This window comes from Lathamus discolor, chromosome 7 (assembly GCF_037157495.1).
Source record: "Lathamus discolor isolate bLatDis1 chromosome 7, bLatDis1.hap1, whole genome shotgun sequence".
In the NCBI taxonomy this organism is placed as follows: domain Eukaryota; kingdom Metazoa; phylum Chordata; class Aves; order Psittaciformes; family Psittacidae; genus Lathamus; species Lathamus discolor.
The window spans coordinates 4823525-4835780 of NC_088890.1; the positions used below are offsets into that span (position 1 = coordinate 4823525).

A 12256-nucleotide genomic window follows, 5' to 3' on the forward strand; every position below is an offset into this window, starting at 1 on the left:
ATATCAATATATTATATATTATATTAAAAATACTTTCATATTGTTTTCTTAAATATCACCAGAGACAAAGCAGGATGCATGATGCACAAACAGGGCAGAATCATAATGACTAAGTCAGAGCCTGAATTGTGCTTTGCATGAAATGAAGAAATCTGCACTTCATACAAACACTTCCCAGCAAGGAAGTATTGACCTTAATGCTACAGCACTAAACTAGAGATAGTTGACTGCTGCAAGTGCTAAAGAACATTATTAATATTGTGGAAATTAAATGTTTAGTTAGGAAATGTCAGATATAAAAATGGCAAATGGAGTCCTATTTAAACTTTATTGGGCATATATTGGAGGATAGTGTCTTTAATTTAATACCCACACTTCATAATTTCATTAACATTTAAGGCCAAGAGAAACGATTCAATCATTCTGTATATAAATGTCATTTCATCATTATCCTTGGAATGAGCCCAGAACTCTTATACTTGATGGACGCACAAGTCCCAGAAAATCACGTGTTCTTGATTTAAAGACATCATGGGATGGAGAATGTACCACTACCCTTGGACACGTGTTGTGGTGGTTAATCCCTTTTAAAAAGGGTGCCCAATTTACAATTTGATTCGTGTGCTTTCAGATTGCAGGTTCTTATCGTACTTCTCTCTGATAAGCACCCAGCCTACCTATTCCCTACCTCCCCTGCTCAGCGATACTTTACCCTGTTATCAAGTCCACTCACACTATTCTTCTAAAAAATTAAATAGGCTGAGCTCCTTAAGCCTCGCACTGTAAAGCTTTAAACAAAACCACCACCAACAAAACACGCTCTCATCTTCAAATATTAATACCTTTCAAGAGGGTACCAAAGGAGCATTGCCCTACTTCAGTAGCTGCCTTGACCTCCATTAAACCGGAGGTAAAATTAATTCCTCTTTTCCACTCCTGTAGTTCAACAGCCAAGGATCACAGAAAGCCTTTAAGAACACAAGATGTTTTCTTCTACAGCATTCCCATTCATGGCACAAGCTGTCCCTTCCATCCAGTAAACATTGCTGTCTCTTTTTACCCTTTTGGCTAGTTCTTTACTGCTGTGTGCGACTTTTTCAGAAGGTAAAGTTACCTGTTCCCCCCTGGACTTTACAACAGCGGTCCTTACCACCCTGTTTAACTGCTTTACAAACATGAATTAACCAATGGGTCTATTGCCACTCTATGGTGTGATAGCAGCCCTGTGTTTTGTGAGGAAGGGAAATTAAGATCAGTATCTTCAGACATCAATATCAAGGTAGGATATTGTCAGCAAAACAGTTTAAGCATGTGCTGACTCCATCCAGCTATGTACGTGAGGATACTATCAAAGCTTTCCTTGGACAGACTGTTCCCTGTTCCCCCTACCCCTGCATTCAAACCCCAGGATTTCTTCCCTGGGCAGCCTCAATGCCAAGAGGCAAGCTCTGAAAGACAAAGGTTTGAGCTGCCTGTTTTCAGTGCAAACCAAACCAGCAGAGTTCTGCGCTAAACAGAGGCTGGATCCTAGTTGTCAGATGCAGAACAGGACTACCCCAACATTGCCTATCCTGCTTCTGTCCCCAGAACACCTCAGAGAAGCTGCTGTGGAAGAGCAGCTTCTGGCCGAGGGCTGAAGCCTCTTTATAAGTGTACCTTTTGATGGAATTTCTCTTTTGGAGGTCCCATGATGAACAAGCATGAACTGGACTGATCAGCAGGAAAGCAGCAGCAGCTAAACCCAGAGGGCAGGAGCGTCAAATTGGCAAGGTTTCTGCTCCTGACTGACTCGCTACGATATTGATGTCCTGAGAGGGTTTTGTGTGTTTGCAGCAAAAGACTTGCTCTACACAAGGGCTGCCTTGTGCCTGCAAGAACCAGTTTCCTATAGAAAACATGCAGTGTTTTTACCACAATGCAGTGCAAGTCTCTGCTGCATTCCTATTCTTTATCATCACTCCTCCAGAAACTAGACCAGTCACTGTAGTATAGCACAATACACGTAGGCTAACACCAACTGTAGATTCATTTGTGTATAATCCCTTTCTGTTAGACAGACGTATACTAAGAGCTTCATTCACTGCTATCCTGATCTTGTCAGAACCTCTCATGTGCACAAACCTCTATCTCCTAAGTGCTATGAAAGTAGCTTTCATTACAATTGTTCTATACATGCTTATTATTCAGGCTGTATTAATGAATACTGCAATTGGAGATTAGGCTGCGATGTGATTTCCATAAGATAAGAAACAGATTTGCCATGCTCTATTTTACCATTGTAATGGAAGTGTGCCCCATAACACTGTCTTTTTTAATTCTCATATTATGCTCAGCAGCAATTTGAACTCTCTGGATGCTGCAGCACTACAAAAATCTCACTTTGAGAAAGTTGTGGACTTGCTGGAAGACCTCCAAAAATCAAAGGCTCAGAAAACATGGCCTGTGAGGAAAGACTGAGGAAGAGGGTTGTTAAAGCTAGAGACAGGAGAACAGGAAGGACATAATAATGGTTTTCAAATGCACAGAACAATGCAGTATCAAGGAAAGAAGAATGTATGGATGGGATAAAAAGCCAATTTGGATGCAGAAGGGAAAGTCAGGTTGAACATTAAGGAAAGCCTAATGACTTACTGGTCAGGACAGCAAGGTAGTGGAATAGGATACAAGTTTGTGGAGCCTCTTCCCATGGAGAAGCTAAAAATGGATCTCGCACATGTACTAGGATTGGCACGGATGGTAATAAGGCTCCCCCTAGAAATGAAGGGTGTTCAGCAACTTCTCGGGCTGCCTGCCAGCTCTTCGCTATGACAGTAAGTTTCTAACTAGGCCGCTCTTAAGTATGTTCCTGCAGAACTGTATCTATCAAAAGGCCAGAATAGGCAACTCACAGGGACTAGAATTAATTTCTACTTGTTCTCCATGGCTGCAAAATCTCCTGAACTGGCTGGGGGTCACTTCAGAGTCTTTGGAATCCAGCTGGTCCTACAGCTACAAAGCTTGTGATTCACACTGGGGAAGCGAAAGGATACTTCACTATTTCAGGCCCCAAATGCTGTCAATTAATTACCAGAGGTGTAAGAATTTGGCTCTTGAAATGGGAAGGATGAATCCTGGTGAAGCAACACCATAAATACTAGCATCTGGTAAGGAGGCTGACCCTTTTTTACCTTTATAGTAGGAGTCAGCTACTGTTCCTGACAGCGTGCAGATGAGGAAGGTGGGACAACCGAGAATAAGAAGAGAAGAGGGAACAGCTTTGCTGCAGGCAAGAAAGGTGCAGTTAGAACCAGAAAGAGCTCACACCTTGCTTGATAAAGACATGTGGAGACATTGCGAATGATGGCCTGGAGGTGGTCTCAAAGGACCTTTGTAACACAAAATGAACCTTCCACCAGGAGACAGCTGCGTATGAACAAGGACTAGATCCCAGTGGGAAAGTAAAAGCTGGATAATTCTCATCTGTGACCAGAGGCAGCCAAGAGCATTAGCAGAGAGACCCACAGCAAGCAGCCCGTATCAGAGGACCACCCCCTAAGATGCAGAGCAGGAAGCCTATGGCTGGGGAGCACAGACTGGCAGGTATAGCAAGCAGCATCCCAAACACTGGGGGTTAGGTGTACATATGGAGGAAGATGTATGTTTCTGTGGGAGACAGCTCAGGCCCATGATTATCCATTAGGCTGCCATCCAAAGGATTAGCACAGCAACACCACATAAAGGTGGAGTGTTCAAAGGAAATGTGGCAGGTCCTCAGGAAGCGGTATTTACAGCTTCCCAAAGCTTCTTTGCTGGCAAGAGGATGTCACTAGTATCCCAGCTGGAAGGTCCGAATTTCTGTAAGAGAGAGGCAGTGCAAGACAGACAAAAATCTCTTTTAAACTTCTGAATAAGGCACATCTCAGGAAGGCCCTTACAGTGATTGTCATCCCAATATTCCTCTAGAAAGTTATCAGGTAGATAAAAAGGCTGGTGTGTCCTAGCAAGAGAATCAGGAGTGTCCCAGATGCTATGTCAAGTAGATTCGTGCTAAAGATGCAACAGCAGTGCACATCATGCTTCCTCCCCTGATTTTCCAATGCGTATCTCATGTGCAGCTTCAAGACACCATTGTTTGAATCCTTTTAGGCTTTGGAGGAGTGAAAGGGGGAAGCTCACATGTACTTCTAAATAACCAAGTTTCTTATGATCCAGCTGAAGAACTCCTGAAGTCAGACTGTTTTGGAAAGGCGTCTGCAAAGACCCAATAAGCATGCTGATGGATTAGCTGAAGAGCCAGTGCCAGGCTTACAGCACAGGTTCAGCCTACAGGCTATGCCCCCGGCAAGGTGGTTCCTGCTCACTGTTTTCTTTTCTGTTCGATCTTATAACAAACAGCAGATCTTCAGAAGGAAGTGCTCCCTTCCCCAGAGCAGAACCAAAGCAAATTAGCCACAGACTTAATATTTAGGGAGCTAAAAAGCATTGAAAAATCAAGGACCAAGGTGTTAGACCTACTCAGTAAAGCCAAATGACCGGGTTATGAGGATGCCAGGACAGCGGACTGAGAAGGAGAAGACTTCAGTCTCAGTATGAGCACTGTGGGGTGCAGAATGCACGCTGCAATAGAGGAATGATCACAGTATCACCCCAGCTCAGGTACGAGAAAGCACAGCCCCAAGTCCCTGAACTTGTGTTGCCCATGCCTGAGACAATTTGCAACAGATTGTTTGGAGAAAACTGCAGGATAAGGTGTATTATCTGTATGTGTTCTGTCCTTATCCCTTTATTTTACTGTTCCTTGAGGAAAGACATGAGTTAACACACAACTGGAAAAAGAATACATTTTGCCTTACCTTTGTCAAAAGGCTCTCGGGAGAGAGAAGGGAAGGAAACCGAATAGATAAGCAAAATACAACTGCTTGAAGTGTTGCTCCTTAACTTGCAGAACCCAACTCCTGGGGAGAAATCAGGAACACCTCCATTAACTTCAAAGAGCTGCTCTTTTAAAGCCTCCGTGCCAAGGATGACGCTTTCTGTGTCACCACACAGTGGCACTCTCCCCACACATTTCCCAGAGGTAAATCTGCAGGTTTTTATCCCCCAGTTACCAAGTTACCCATGAGCATAAATGCCACGGAGCAGCCAGGGTTTTCAGAAACTACCAGCGACTGAAACACATGCGATTTGGAACCGGCAGAGATGGTTCAACACCCGCTTTGACAGCACAAGGTTTCGCTGATTGCAAGTCGTTAGAAACCAAACGCTAGAAAAAACTGACTCAAAAATTGCTGGTAAACCTATTCTTAAGGTCCTTTGGTTTGGTTCCTCCCATTCTCTTAGAGAATTATGGAATCTCTGCACACTTGACTTACACTTCAGCACTCCGGTTTCACCATTTGTGCCACTTGTGTCTTCCACAACTCTGGTAGCACCACTCTGAACACTGGTAAATCATTTATTCTTCATGGCTTCCCAAAGGAAAAGCCCCAAGGGCTCCCAAGCAAATACACATCCACCAAAACGCCTCTCTGCGTGAGAATAATGGTGTGTTGGTAGGACGGAAGCAGAGGAAGGGGACTTAGCAAGGGGAAGTAATGGAAAAGCAGGATGAGTCAGAAAAGAGCCATTCATCCAGGCTTTCCTGATAGGCGCCGATTTTTCCCAAGCGCTAAATGTCCAGGGACAAACACAAGCCTTAATCTTTATGACCTAAACATCACACACAGAGGCAAGGTATCAGAGCTGATTCAGTAATGAGGCACATAAAAGAGAACATGATGCGAAGTCTTGCTCAGCCCTCCTAACAGACCTTTGGATGGGGCCATGTGTTATTGCAGGTGGGAGCTGGCCTGCTGGTGATAAAATACCTGTCCACCCCAATGCAGTCCTTTAAGCCACAGATTGATTGTTTGGGATTTGCAGAGAGCAACTCAGATGTATTTAGCCTCCAGTAAGGCAGGCTAAGGATGAATATGCAGGTGCTCTGAAGCACACCCTGATCATGCCCCTTCCAACCTTCTCACTTTCCCACTCACCCATCTCTTATGAAAGGTCTTGTCTATGGTGACAGAGATGACAAAAGGGAGTCTGTAAGTAATGGAAAACATGGCAGTAAAGTATGCAATACCTTCAAAGCACAAAGGGAAGAGAGGTCTCCACAAAGGATCCTATCAATTTCTGGCTATTTCTGACCAGTCTCCACCTTTCCAGCTGCCAGCTCAGATGAGCTGGGCTAGCTGCCAGTTACCCAAGCAGAAGAAACCCAGATGCCTAGAGAGATCAAAAGGATCACCATACATATATGCATATATGCATAAGCTCTAGTGACAGTGACTCATGTGGGTGAGGAAACTCCCTCCACAGCCAATCCTCTGTCTGCAGGCTGGGCCAGAATAGTGAATCCATCACTTTGCACACAGAATTTTACCTAGGAAGACTGCCTTCCCTCTTCAGAAAAGAAACTCAGGTAGGAAAGCAGTATTCCTTAGGGCAGGTGATTCCATTCTACATGAGGAAAATCACCCTATAGAACATAAGAACAATCACGATGGTTCAGGCCAAGATTTTCTTTGGAAAATCCTTGTTCTTGCCTAGGGGAAAACAATAAACAGTTCCTATCCATGCTCTACCATCTTTGCTAATACTTCTCAGCCACATCTCCTCCAAGCTGAAGACAACTTCTCATTCAGTCCTATATAGATACCATTCTTGGAGTTTTCCCATGTCTAATATACTCCTTGAGGATGAAGAAAACAAAACCACGTTTTGTGTGTAAAGTGAAAGCACAGCAGGCTTTTTCAATTAAAAAAAAAAGCCCAAACTAACCCCAAATGGAACACAGACACACTGCAACACTGCAAGTGGTTCTGGTTTGTTCTTTATTCCTTTCCCCTGCAACATCCTTCCACTGGGGTAACTTTTCTCCCATTTTCCCCTGCCTTGTTTCCTATCTCTTTGTCAATGATTTACACATCTCAGGACCTTCTCTCCTAGGCAGTGCCTGCTCAGGTTCCCAATAAGGCGTTTCATAACTTTGCCAAAAGTCTCACAGCAGTCTAGTAGGAGCTGTTGCACTCTTATCTACGCCCTTTTCAAAGAACTCCAAGAGATTTGCAAGACAAACCTCTTCCCTCTACAGAAATCCCATTGACTCTTCCAGAACTGATTGTGTTTATCTCATTGTCAAATACATTTTCCTCTATTGCAGCTCCTACCGGTTCATGTTCTATACACCAGCCTTCAGTTCCTGGCGCCTCCCAAAACCTTTTTGGTTTACAAGATAGACGCAATATTTACCCATCCTCCATGCTGCAGGTGCCAAGAAATCTTTAAGAGAAATGTTCCACACCGCCTTTGGCAATGCCGCTGTTTCATCCTTGAGTTCCTCAGACCTCAGGCGAAACCTCCCAGTCCTGGCAATCTGTTAGCGTTCAATGCTGCCCAAATGTGGGATTTTGGATCCAAACCACAGATGTGTTTTGCCAGCGTATGTTCTGTGACAGAGTGGGGGAGCAAGAAGGTGCTATCGACGCCCTCACCTAGCAGCCAGGTGGTAGAGCTCAGAATGAAAGGTCTAGCGAGAGCAGGTATAAAGCCCCCCATACACCCTCCACACAAACCCCTCTCGCATACCCTATGCAGGAGAAGAGACCTCAGTGCAAATGTCATTTAGTTTCACTGTTACTTTTTGAGTACAGTGGCCATTGATGAACGGAGTCTATTTGCCCCATTTCTCTTCTCTGACACATGGACTTCACTCGTATCCCTTATTCCTAACCTAAAGCCTACCCACACTTTGTTTTCTCTGTGTTTCTTTACCAGGGCTTTCATTTTCTCTCTCACCAAGGACTCTCCATGCCTTGCATTTCATTTTTCTTCACCTCACTGCCAGGACCACAACCGCTTCCTGTGCTGAGGAAGCTCGGCCTCTTTCCCTGTTCTGATCTTAAAAAAACCCCAAACTACCAGTGGCTTTCTATCCAGATACCAGTCTGGAACAGCACAGCTGATCAGATGCACTATCCACTGGTACCTGGTCCCATATAGATAACACAGAGACAGGCATCGTCTTACTCTTTCACCCTGCTTCTTTAACAGCCAGATCGAAAGCTCTAACAGTGTTACAGAGATGCAAATAATGCTCCTTGAGACGTATTCATTAACCAGGGGGTAGGTGTGTCCAGGAGTTCAATGGCTTGGGGTTTGAGAGATAGGCTTTGCATTTTGATAGCAGTGGTGCCATTTCAAATCAAGGTAGTATTTAGATTCTACAGATATTAAAAATGGTCAGAAGAAAAGAGTAAAAGGAACTCAAAGAACAATTCTGCAGAAAAACCAACCTGGTTTGAAAGGCACCTCTATTTTGAAACATCATCTCAGGCAAAGCAGGAAACGGAGTCTTCAGTCTGTTACCTGGCTTTGGACTCTGCTATCCCAGGGAGAAGGGAGGGTCTGAGGCATGAAGCACAAAGGCACATGGAAGCTTGAAGTGCCCATAGATTGGTTACAATACAGTGCTGAAATTCAGTAGTCCCAGGTTTGGAAAGTCTCATGCTAGCAACAAGACTGAATAAAAGAAACTAGTGTTGCAGACTTAGCTGGCTGTCTTGTAGGCTGCCTGGAAGTTGAGGAAAGCTGGCAAACATCTCTCTCAAAGCAATCTGGTTTTCTTATTCTATCTCCTGTTCCCAGAGTTTCCTCGGGGTTTATTAGAAAGCTAATAGCATCTGGCTCCTACACTGGAGATATTCAAGGCCCGCCTGCACAAGTTCCTGTGTGATGTACTGTAGGTTACCCTGCTCTTGTGGGGGGGTTGGACTAGATGATCTTTTGAGGTCCCTTCCAACCCTTGGGATTCTGTGATTCTGTGATCCCTTACTTCTGCAGTATTCACTTGACTAACTGCTGCAGCTCTGAAAGCCTGATGTCTAGTATCCTGCAGGCCAACAGCAGACAGGGATGGCTGGCTTGAGGTACCCGGATAGAGAGGTGATCAAAACAGGAAGGGGCAGAGCAAACCTGACAGCGTGCACGTGGGAGCCATCTAAAATGTCAAACTCTCTTCTCGAGGACATCAAATGGATAACAGCCTTGGGATGCATCTGCAGGGCAGCAATTTGCTTTTCTTATCTGGCACACCTGTGACACGATACCCACCTCCTTGTCTGTTTCCCATTCCAGATCCAGGACCTCCTCCCTCCTGCACAATGCTATACCATCCCACCTTCTCTCATCAGAGAGCCACAGCACAGGCACTTGCTGCAGCTCCTCATTATAGCTCAGAATTTTCCATTGCCCTTGAAGCCCTCATGGTTATTAGAGACTCATCGCCTGGGCAAGTGAACTCAATCTTTGCTTTTCTGATTTTCTCTTGTCTGTTTATTAGATGGGCCCTTTGTGAACTCCACAGTTCACACTCTCCTGTGGTGCCAAGTGTAAAATTAATATTGACTAAAAAATCTGGGCACTTCTTTCTGGCCAGAGAGGAGACATTTGGAATTAATGGGAATGTTACACTGTTTCACACCCACTGTCATCTTTCTGAAACCTCCAACTCTTGCAGCTCATTTCCAATTGCAGGCATTAACTCTTAATGGGCCTTGTCTGCTCCGGCTGGGTGGGTGCCTCCCTCAGCCAGCCCAGTGCTCATGTGTTAGGCTGGCCGAGCATGCCCAGGTCTCACTGGTAGCCAGCAGAAGGGGTGGTGTATCGAGCAGCTGCATGGCTCTTCTATTGCCTTCACATAGCTGCCAGGCAGGCAAAGCCATAGGCTCTTCCTCTTTAAGGATGTCCTAACAATCTGAGGAAGGTGAAGGTGTTTGGCTGAGAGCTCTGCTGGCACCAAGGGGACACAGCCCAAGCATCACTTTCTACCATGCCGTTGGTGAGCTCCTAAGTTGAGCTGGCAGAGGTGTCTCAGAGCAAGGAGATCATTGTGTCTCCACAGCCTCAGCTCAGCTCTCTGGCTGAGAGGTGAGCAGCAGTGATTGAGGGGACAATCATGCCAGCTGTGGTAGGTACTGGGGTAAATGGCCTATTTGGTTTACAGCTGAGACCACAAACATTTTTGCTAAATATCACCAAACGGCCCCTAAAAAAACTGTATTAACTTTTACCAGCTCGGAAATTACTGAGAGGAAAAATCCTGTCAGCTGAACACAGGCTACAACTCTTAGTGGGGACATCCATGCAAGTCCAGTTCCTGTGCCTCTCTCCAGACATTGCCCTGTTTCCACAGGGAAGTGCCAGTATCTTCTAACTGGCATCAGTGACCCAGCCCCACTGGGCATCTCATCACTCTTGTAGGCTTTGTGTAACATTGCCACTGCTGTAAAATGCCCCCTCTGGTATGCTGTACACATCCACACACAGAGAGACACACTGAACAGCTGAGCTTCCAGGGGTCTTCCCTACTGCATGCACACTGCAATCCATGACAGACTGCAGCCCGATCAAAGGAGCATTAGGGAAACTGAGGCAATGCATTAACCCACCAGAGGTAGAGACTCTTCTCTCACTCAGACTGACTTAGGATCTCAGAGGTGTTGGCAATCAAGGTTTCGGTTGGGTGTACTTCCACAGGCAGCTACGGCTCAGGGATAGCTTGGGCTTTTCTACTGGTGGACCAAAATCCCCTAAGGAGGTCATAAAACACAGTCCAGGGAGGAAAAGAGGATTAGAGAGATGCTGAACATGTAACTACGATCTCAGGCAAAAGTAATCTTGCTCTTGCATTCCTTGCACACCCTAACCCTTTATAGCCTTGTTTTCTGCCAGCCTCTTAAACATATAAAGCAATTATACTGACATAACACCCTTACCACTAGTACCTCTGCGCACTTGCACAGCGAGTGTATGAAGGGAGAGTTTAGACTTTATTGTTATCACTTCAATTAGTGTTCCAAGGTGAAACATTTGGGAAACACTGAGCCAACAGCCTCAACTGATGCTCTTCCCTGTTTTCCTGACTTCCATTAACTGTCCCAGCCCATGCCTGCTACAGAAGACTCCAGTATCACTGCTTCTACTTCCGAAAGAAAGATAATAGTGAATAAACTTTTATTCTCCAATAAAACTGAACAAATGAAAGAGGCCAGATGTACAAGTCTCTCCTGGTCACGTTAAGCACACTGCAGACTTCCAACCATGTTACAGATGGAGGAGTGGTGCAGTATTACTGCACATATGAGAGAACGAAGGCAATAGAGCACAGAGAAGTGCTTGTACCATCACATGCCACTGGATGACCAGGAATGGAGCTCCTACCTCCAGCCATGACAGATAAAACAGAGTTCCCCCTTTTTAAAGGGGAAAGGACACATGGTCTCTAATGCTTCACCTGTGGATACTGCAAATAATTGGATCTGGACAGATTAAAGGCAAACAGCAGTTGCTCAGATGAATATTAGTGTACTATATGGAGCTACAAAACCTGCCAGAAGTACTTGATTTTCAGATTATACCAGCCATAAAAAAATATGGCTTGCAGAATGCTGTCAGGAGAGGACAGCGACTGCTTTCCAAATGAAGTGCCAGCTTATGGCAGCTCAGGCACTAACAAATTGGTGCACCTGATAGCAGGGCAATGTGCAATGAACCCCCTCGCCCAGCACAGCTGAGCTGCTGGTGTACAACCGGATCTGAAGCAGAGCCAGCAGAAGGGTTTGCAGCAGCACAGATCCACATCGGATTCTGTCCTTCCCTCCCTGCAAAGGTGGAAAATTTCCAAGTGCACGATTGGCTCAACTTTCCTCACGACAACAGTGAAGACCAACAGTGACAGGCTTTGAAATCCTCATCTTGCAGCTCGCAGAAAGATCTGTAACAGTGCAGGCACAGAGAGATAAAAGCCTTCATGCAGTACGAAGAATTTCACTTTACTTAACCAAAAATTAAAACCTTCATCCTTTGAGACAGACGGGAGGTTCTTCCATCTCTGGAAAGATCCTAAGGAAATGGAAGAACGTGCACTTCAAGCTCTCCATCTCGTTAAGATAAACCAGCCTAAGGGACAGATTCTTCTCTTGTGTGGCCCCATACAACTTGTCAAGCCAGCTTAGCAACATGGTAGAAGATGGGGTGAGGACAGGCTGGTAGCGCTTACCCAGAGCGCAGCCCCATGTGATCCGAGCAGATCAGCCCTGCTGCACCCCTGACAAAGACCCTTCTTTTGCCCTTCATCACTGTGCTTCCGAATGCAAGGAAAGCGAAGCTTTGAGAAGACAGATCCGGCCCTTGTGCTAGAGCAACATCTGTCAGCCTGCACATTAAATGTGTG

At 45.3% G+C, this 12256-nt stretch overlaps 1 protein-coding gene across 3 annotated transcripts in view; it reads right to left on the reverse strand.

The window, feature by feature from the left end:
- The window catches only part of LOC136018156 (high mobility group protein HMGI-C-like), a 53303-nt gene that overhangs the window by 19073 nt on the left and 21974 nt on the right, over positions 1-12256 (reverse strand). Inside the window, exon 2 of one of the 3 annotated variants that reach the window (XM_065687139.1) lies at positions 4833-4934. The exons of the other annotated variants lie outside the window; for them this stretch is intronic. The gene's annotated coding sequence lies outside the window, so the exon portion shown is untranslated. The remainder of the gene's footprint in view (positions 1-4832; positions 4935-12256) is intronic. 3 annotated transcript variants of the gene reach the window in all.